Raw genomic sequence first — 9,151 nt, forward strand, 5'->3', positions numbered from 1 at the left:
CCTTTAAATATAATCACGCCAACTTCTCCATTTTATCATCTTCTCTCATTGACAGAAAGTGTGCTGATTTGGTAAGACGATCGACTATTACCCAAATAGTATCATAACCACTTGCAGTCCTTGGCAATTTAGTAATGAAATCTATGGTAATGTTTTCCCATTTCCATTCTGGGATTTCAGGTTATTGAAGTAGACCTGATGGTTTCTGATGTTCAGCTTTGACCTTAGAACACGTCAAACATTCTCCAACGTATTTAGCAATGTCAGCTTTCACACCCGGCCACCAAAAGTGTTTCTTGAGGTCTTTGTACATCTTCCCTGCTCCGGGATGTATTGAATATCTGGTTTTATGTGCTTCCTTAAGTATCATTTCTCTCACATCTCTAAACTTTGGTACCCAAATTCTTTCAGCCCTATACCGGGTTTCGACTTCCCGAATATTAAGATGTTTCTCCGATCCTTTAGGTATTTCATTCTTCAACTTTCCTTCTTTTACAACTCCCTGCTACTCCTCCTTTATTTGAGTAGTAAGGTTAGTACGAATAATTATATTCATAGCTTTTACCCGCATAGGTTGAAAGGACCCGTCCTAATCCATCCGGACGAAGTCCATATCGATTATAAACGATTCACAACAGTTGATTACATCGCGAGGTACTTGACCTCTATATGATACATTTTACAAACATTGCATTAGTTTTTGAAAAGACAATCTTTCATTACATCAAAAGTTGACGGCAGGCATACCATTTCATAATATATCTAACTATAATCGACTTAATAATAATCTTGATGAACGCAATGAATCGAATGCAACGTCTTTTGAAATATGTCATAAATGACTCCAAGTATTATCTCTAAGATGAGGAAATGCACAGCGGAAGATTTCTTTAATACCTGAGAATAAACATGCTTTAAAGTGTCAACCAAAAGGTTGGTGAGTTCATTAGTTTAACATAAATAATCATTTCATAATTTTTAATAGACCACAAGATTTCATATTTACATTTCTCATAAACATACGTCCCATGCATAGAGACAAAAATATCATTCATATGGATTGAACACCTGGTAACCGACATTCACAATATGCATATAAGAATATCTCCATCATTCCGGGATCCTCCTTCGGACATGATATAAATTTCGAAGTACTAAAGCATCCGATACTTTGGATGGGGCTTGTTGGGCCCGATAGATCTATCTTTAGAGTTCGCGTCAATTAGGGTGTCTGTTCCCTAATTCTTAGATTACCAGACTTAATAAAAAGGGGCATATTCGACTTCGATAATTCAACCATATAATGTAGTTTCAATTACTTGTGTCTATTTCGTAAAACAGTTATAAAAACAGCGCATGTATTCTCAGTCCCAAAAATATATATTGCAAAAGCATTTAAAAAGGGATTAATGAAACTCACGCATATAAATATTGTAAAACATTTAATAAAGCATTTGCATGTATTCTCCACCCAAAAACGTAAATAATAAAAGGGATCAAATGAAACTCATGCATATAAATATTGTAAAACAGTTAATAAAGCATTTTGCATGTATTCTCAGCCCCAAAAATGTAAAGAGTAAAAGGAGATCAAATGAAACTCACGCATATAAATATTGTAAAACAGTTAATAAAGCATTTTGCATGTATTCTCAGCCCCAAAAATGTAAAGAGTAAAAGGGGATCAAATGAAACTCACCGTATTGTATTTTGTAGTAAAAATACATATGACGACATTGAATCAACTAAACAATGTAGGGTTGGCCTCAGATTCACGAACCTATATCATTTGTGTATATATATTAATACATATAATCGTAATCGAATAAATATATATAACTTTCTTAGTTATATCATTTTTATGTTAATAATTTATATGTTCTATGTATTTATTATATATATTTTAACTAAATAAGATATTAAGTTTGTTATGTGGTATATATTAATTATATTTATATATTTATATATATATGTAAATCATTTGTTTGTTAAGACAGTATTTTAATAATACTAAGATAATATTTGAAGTAATATAATGAAAATACTAATATTAAATATAATGATAACATTAGTAGTTTTAATAAGATTGGTAATTTAATAATAATGGTAATAAAATTAATAATTTTGATATCATTTCATAATACTTAATAATAATAATTACTATAGCAATTTCATTACTTGTGATAATATTAATAACAATACTTATGTTAATCATAATCAAAATCTTCACGTTAAATTTCTAAACCAGTAATTAAAGCTTGTATAACATCGTTTTGTAATCCTAATCATAATAGTAATAGTAATACTTATATTGATAATAATCATACTAATAATAATATTCAATGATAAAACTAGTGTTAGAAAGGTTTAATGATATTAATATTAATGATAATAACAATAATACTAAATATTATTACTTTTATTAACATTGTTAAAGGAGATTATAATAATAATAATAATACTTAAGTGACAATCTTTACAATAATAAATACTTTAATAATACTTATAATCATGATAATAATAATAAAGTGTTATAATACTAATAATAACGATAATATCAATGACAATAATAATAATCATAGTAATAACATTAATAATAATAATAATAATATAATTGATAATCAAAATACTAATAATGAATAATAATTGACAACTACCTCTTATAAAATGAGTTCCAAAAAGAAAACAAACCATTGCAAGGCTCGAACCCGTAACCTTTTGGATACACGCAAACACCCAACACCACTCTACTGACTTCTGTTTTTCTGATTAAATGCTACCATAAAAGTTATTTAACCCGTAACAAACTTATTACATATTTCATATTCTTCAACTCCAGTTAGTCGATCAGATACACCAAAATAAATTCATTCTAACGAAAATAATGTTGGAATTAAGGTTTGAAAATAATACAGATCATTTAGAGGTTTAGTATATAAATTAAAATATCAAAACATAAAAAAAAATAATAAAAAAATAAAACTCGCTGTAACAGCAACCTTAGGCTCGATATGAATCTCCAATTCAAAATCGAAGTTTAAATGGGTTTTAGACAAAACTTAAAACACCAAATCGGTTCTAAATTGGTTATATAAACTTTCTGGGTCATTAAATCAATTCAAAACATCAAAACATTTACAAATTTCGCTATGAACACTTTTGTTGACTTTTGAAAAACAAACTTTGACCTCAAAATTCGTAATCGAAAAAATGAATTGGAAGTTCAAATTTTGCAGAAAGATTTAATGATACATTCCTAACAAAACCTCAGTTACACATTTTGAAATGGTTTACTAAATCAAGTTTTGACTGAAAAAGTTCAATAACAGGGATACATCGGTGTTTTTGGAATTTTTCTGATTTAATTCGAGCAGTTCAGAGATTGTTAATGATTTCAGTGATTAGTAATTGATATAGTGTGGTTGTATGGTTTATGACTTATTAACTAATCATTGGTTTTATGCAGATTGAAGATGTCGACCTTATTTAACTCAGACAAATAAAAACAGACAGAAATATAAGATAAAAAAATTAAAAAGCTGTTGTACGATTCCTAACTAAATTGGCTGTTATTGTGATCACAAAGTCGTGATTGGTACTATGGAATAAATCACCTACAGCATTTGTCAAAGATAAGAAACAGAAAACACGTAATTCTTCATTATATATATAATTGCTTTTATATAAAAATATACATTTATATATGTAATTATGTAAATAAATATCAGTATTTTTATACCTACATGATTTTATATATGTATCTGCAGTTACATAAATTTTGGATATATATATCCATATACGTATATCTAATTCTTTTATTTATAAATCAGAAATTTATTTATGTATTTGTATTTATATATATATATATATATATCTATATTTTTTTAACTATATATATCAACTATATATATATATATATATATATATATATATATATATATATATATATATATATATATATATATATATATATATATATATATATTAAATATATAAGGGAACTTAATATCATTTAATATACAAACCTTAAATATTAATTTTAATAGTAATGAACTAATAATATTAACAATAATAGGAATAATAAGGATAATCATATTATTAATATTAATAATACTTGTACATATCAATTTACAATTTTATGTCCATATTTAACATTAATAATACAAATATTAACATCATCAATTATAATGAAAGTATTGTTTAATAAAATTACTCCATTATATTCAAACTTGTAATTTAAATTTAATTATTAATGTTATATGTTGACACATATTAAATATCTAATATTTATACATTTTATATATATTACATTATATATAATATTACCTATTATTACTTATGTATCATTTAATAATTATATCTCCATATAATATTTATACTTTTTATATATAATCGTATATGTATATTATAATAATTATTTTTAGAATTTATACATACTTATTTATATATATATAAATGTATATATATATATATATATATATATATATATATATATATATAAACAATTGTTCGTGAATCGTCGGGAATAATCAAAGGTAATTGAATATGTAAACATAATTCCAAGATTTTTGAGACTCAATGTTATAGACTTTGCTTATCGTGTCGAAATCATATAGAGATTAAGTTTAAATTTGGTCGGAAATTCCCGGGTCATCACAGTACCTACCGTTAAAGAAATTTCGTCCCGAAATTTGAGTGAGGCGGTAATGGCTAACAATAAAAATGTTTTCATGACCAATATGAGTTGATTATTAGAGGTTTATCATCATTGAATAATAATGATAAAATAATTCGATTATTCTAAGGATACGAATGAGGTTATCGCAAAAGAGTGAATTGAAGAAAAATAAGATTTTCCTTAGCTTTTGACGTAAACAGGGTTGAATTTTGAATGTAAGATACATCTTAACTTTTGACGTAGTCACGATTGAATTTAGAAAACATGATGCGTCTTAACTTTTGACGTTGTTTAGGTTGAATTCTGGAATTCAAGGGATTTAGAGAAAATCTTCGAAATCTAAAAGATTTGATTCTTCGGCGAGTAAGGAAATTAAGATCTCTATAATTAAATAAGGTGATCTGCCTCGATTACTCTGTCTGATATTTCCATTATAAATTAAGCTATTCCGTTCCATTATTCTCACCATTCCCATACTCTCTTCCTTAGTTCATACATTCAAAAGATTGTGGATATGCTTAATCCAGTTCTAATCCTTGTCCTTATCCTTACTATCGTAACAATCATTCTCCTTTTCCAACTTCCACCCGAGGAATCTGCTTACTTCTATCTTGCTCTTGGGGTTATAGTGCTTTTAATTCTCTCGTGTCTTTATGTTGCGATAAACATTGATATGCACGGTTTGTAATTTATGCGTTGTTATCGGGCTTTATATCTCTCCTTATATTTCATTGTCCCCCTTTCTGTCTCCTAAAATTATTGTCATCCACAATTAATGCGCTCTCTTATTTTCTGCGATTTATACCCCCTTTCTCTTTCGGAACTTCATTCTTTTGTTTTCTTTTCGCAAGTATTGGTCCAGAATTTGTAGGTATGGAGTTCTGAATGAACTTAATGTTCTAAGCAAGAAAGAACGTAATAGCACGATTTGATTTGTCAAATTACCAGAATCACTGAGAATAGAACTCTCAAGAATATACTTTCTTGATATGTTCAGAAGTTAATTTGAATGAAAGAGTTATGTAACATGGCACGTGATGACGGTATGATCTGTGAATCATCACGTTCCATTAGAAGCTCAGCATGACTTACTGTAATATAATCACGTTGATCAAGTGTCATTATATTATACTAACTCATGCATCAGTTTCCAACATTACTTCAATAATATTCATATTTTAAGCTCGAAAGTTTACAGAATATAGAAACTAACAGTTTCTATATGATGTAATACTGATAGCACGAAGAGATTAATGATTTCAGATAAGAATAGTTATAAAAATATCTCTAGAAATATGGAGGATATTTATAATGAAAGATACGATAATATCTCGGAATATCTAAGATCAGAGGATGATAGAAACTATTGTCTGCAAGGGTTTAGAGTAAAGAGCAAGATATTCGCTAAAGAGTTTAGCAGGCATTGAATCATTTGGATTCTTTGAAGTTAAACTTATTCTTTGTGATTTGTCCACGGCTTTCTTCATAGTTTCGCATAATTTGCTTTTTGGTACGAAATTTTCTATTGAATGTTTCCAATATAATGATACACAGGAAGCACGAAGAGGTATATAATTTCGGACGAGAATATTTATGAAAATATCCTCAGAAATATCAAAGATATTGATGATGATATTTTGAAATTTCTAAGTTCGATGGTTGATGGAGAAAGATTTTCCGCAAGATTTTAAAATGACTTCGAAGCAAGATAATCTCTAAAGATTTCATCGGATCCAGAATTACCTGGATTCTTTGAATATAGGGTATGATCCTTGTATTTGTCCTTGGTCTCCTTTGTGGTTAGCTCAATCCGTTTTCCAATTCCAATTTTTTTTCTGAGCTTTTCCAACATATCATTCTTTATCATCAAACTTTCGATGATTAAGGTCGTTTACGGTAGTCTACGGTTTTTGCTACTTCATTCAGCTTTTTCAACATTCAAAATATTGATTTGTAGACTGAGTGCTTTTCAGTTTCATAATGAAAGATCATAACTCTAAGAGATAAACATTATACATATAACTGTTGATGTAGATATGCTGTGAGTTTTCAAAGTACTGATTGCTGATTCCCGGTAATTGGTATGACAGTTCTCGTTACAAGATGCGGATGAGTATATGATAGGGTTTCAATGAATAAATATAATGATTTATCAGAATGATTTAAGCCAAGAAGCAACGAGGTTGCTGGTACGTCTGCTGGTAATGTGGTGAAATATATAAAAAAATTCTCCAGTATCAAAAGGGTAATTGTATATATATTAGGATTATAGTAAGACTACTTCGAATGAAAAGTCGAAGTTAACTTGCTGGAGCTGTGACAAAATTGACTACTTTGAAAAGGAATTGCAAAGTTATTTTTGTTAATAGATGTCAAAGGATCTGACGCGGTTACGTGTTAAACTTTTACTCAGTGACCGAGAGTTTCTCAGGTGCATAACTATATGCATAACTCTTTCCTTCCGTAGATGAAGTGCGGTTGATTCATCCTATCGATTGAGGTGTTTTCAAGAATCATGAATGGTTTGAACGCAGAATGTAATCGTGAAGATACAAATGAGGTTTAAGATGAAATTAAGTGGCAAACTTAAAGAATTGTTTAGTTTCATATGCTATAATCAATATTTTAATTCATTTTAATTGTCCAATGTTATTAGTCCACAGTCGATAGTCCACTAATAATAGTCCAATAATTCATATATAGCTTAATATATAATATTTGAATTAATTAATACGTATCGTGACCCGTGTACATGTCTCAGACTCGATCACAACTCAAAGTATATATATTATTATAGAATCAACCTCAACCCTGTATAGAGAACTCGATCATTACTGCATATAGAGTATATATATATATGTGTGTCGATACGATATGTCAAAACCTTGTATACGTGTCCCGATATTTAAAGTGCGTAAAATAAATAACAGAATTTAAATGACGATAAATAAAGTGCGTAAAGTAAATAATAGAAATTAAATGACAATAAATAAAATTGCGAGAATATAAATTGCGATAAAATAAATTGCGATAATTAAATGGTAATACGAAATTAACAGTTAGCTATGAACAGTTAGCTAGGATTTTATTAGCGTGGATTCTTAATAGAATTTCATATTGTTAATTAATCTGTTTCTAATCAATTTTTATTGTGTCCATTATTTCTTCATTATGCCACTTGTTGGATTCTGATAGGTCAAAATCCAAATATGTAATTGGATGAATATGGTTATTCTGTGGTGAACGGATTTGTATATCGGTGGATGTAAGTAGGATAGTATATGACTGTTGAAACAGAATCGAAAAACGTACAATGTAACTTATTAATGTGAAATTTAAATAGTCCTCGGGTATTACCTACCCGTTAAAATATTTTCACCATTAACAGTTTGTACAAGAGAATTTTTAATTACAATCTTTATGAAAACATATATACATATATATTTTCTTCGGATGTATTCATGGATTTAATGAGTTAATATAATATTAAACTCTTTTGCTTTTCGGTTGGAACTAGAATAAATAATCTTTAAAACTTTAGAGATTACATATTCGACATGTCGAACGAAGATCATACTCAAAGTACAGATGATGATATTGAAGCATGGATTGTTGATGGTACTGGTGCTGTTATTGATTGTACTGTTGGTGCCGGTGATGTTGCTGAAGCTGGTACATTTTGCACCATATTCTCCGAATTGATTATTCGAGCGCGAAGTTTGTTGACTTATTACTCTAGGATGATTGTCGGTCTGAACGAGCGGATGAATAAGGTTCAGAATTGTGGATAGAATATAATCTTGTCAAGTTACCCCAGAAATGAGACTGAAAATGGTGTCTCGAACTGGTTCGCCGGTAAACGCTTCAGGTTCATTGTCAAGAGGTGAATTCGGTTAGTGGAAGGGATTGCCTTCTGCGCGTTTCCATTAATTAAGTCGACTACGAACCCATTAGATGAATTGATAATGGCTGATTGGTTGATTCATGCCGATGACGCTGTTTTCGGAGCTTAGGTGAACATCTATGTCGGAATAGCTGTCGAAATAACTATCGGAATAGCTATCGGAATCTGAGGGACTCGAACTGGTTTAGGGATTCATCCCGTACGATCAGATGAAGGATTTTCGATAAGAAATAGATTATAGGATATAGATTAGTACCCTGCAGTACATAATTTACATATGCATATATAATACTAAAATCCCATAAGTTACGGAGGAATCTACGGAAGCTGTCAGGCATCGGTAACAATAACAGGTACGCTAAGATATGAATTAGTAGATATGCTAAGATATAAATTTTTGTCTATACACTAATCATGCAATTAATGCAATAAGATGTGTCTAGACTAAGGATGATAAGCAAGTGATTCTCTAAGAATGATAAGCAGGAAATTTTCGACACAAAATGATAAGCAAAACTTTTGACATGCAGACACGGTCAAAGCCCAGACTCACTAATGCATCCTAACGA

This window comes from Rutidosis leptorrhynchoides, chromosome 9, assembly GCF_046630445.1.
Source record: "Rutidosis leptorrhynchoides isolate AG116_Rl617_1_P2 chromosome 9, CSIRO_AGI_Rlap_v1, whole genome shotgun sequence".
NCBI classification, from domain to species: Eukaryota; Viridiplantae; Streptophyta; class Magnoliopsida; order Asterales; family Asteraceae; genus Rutidosis; species Rutidosis leptorrhynchoides.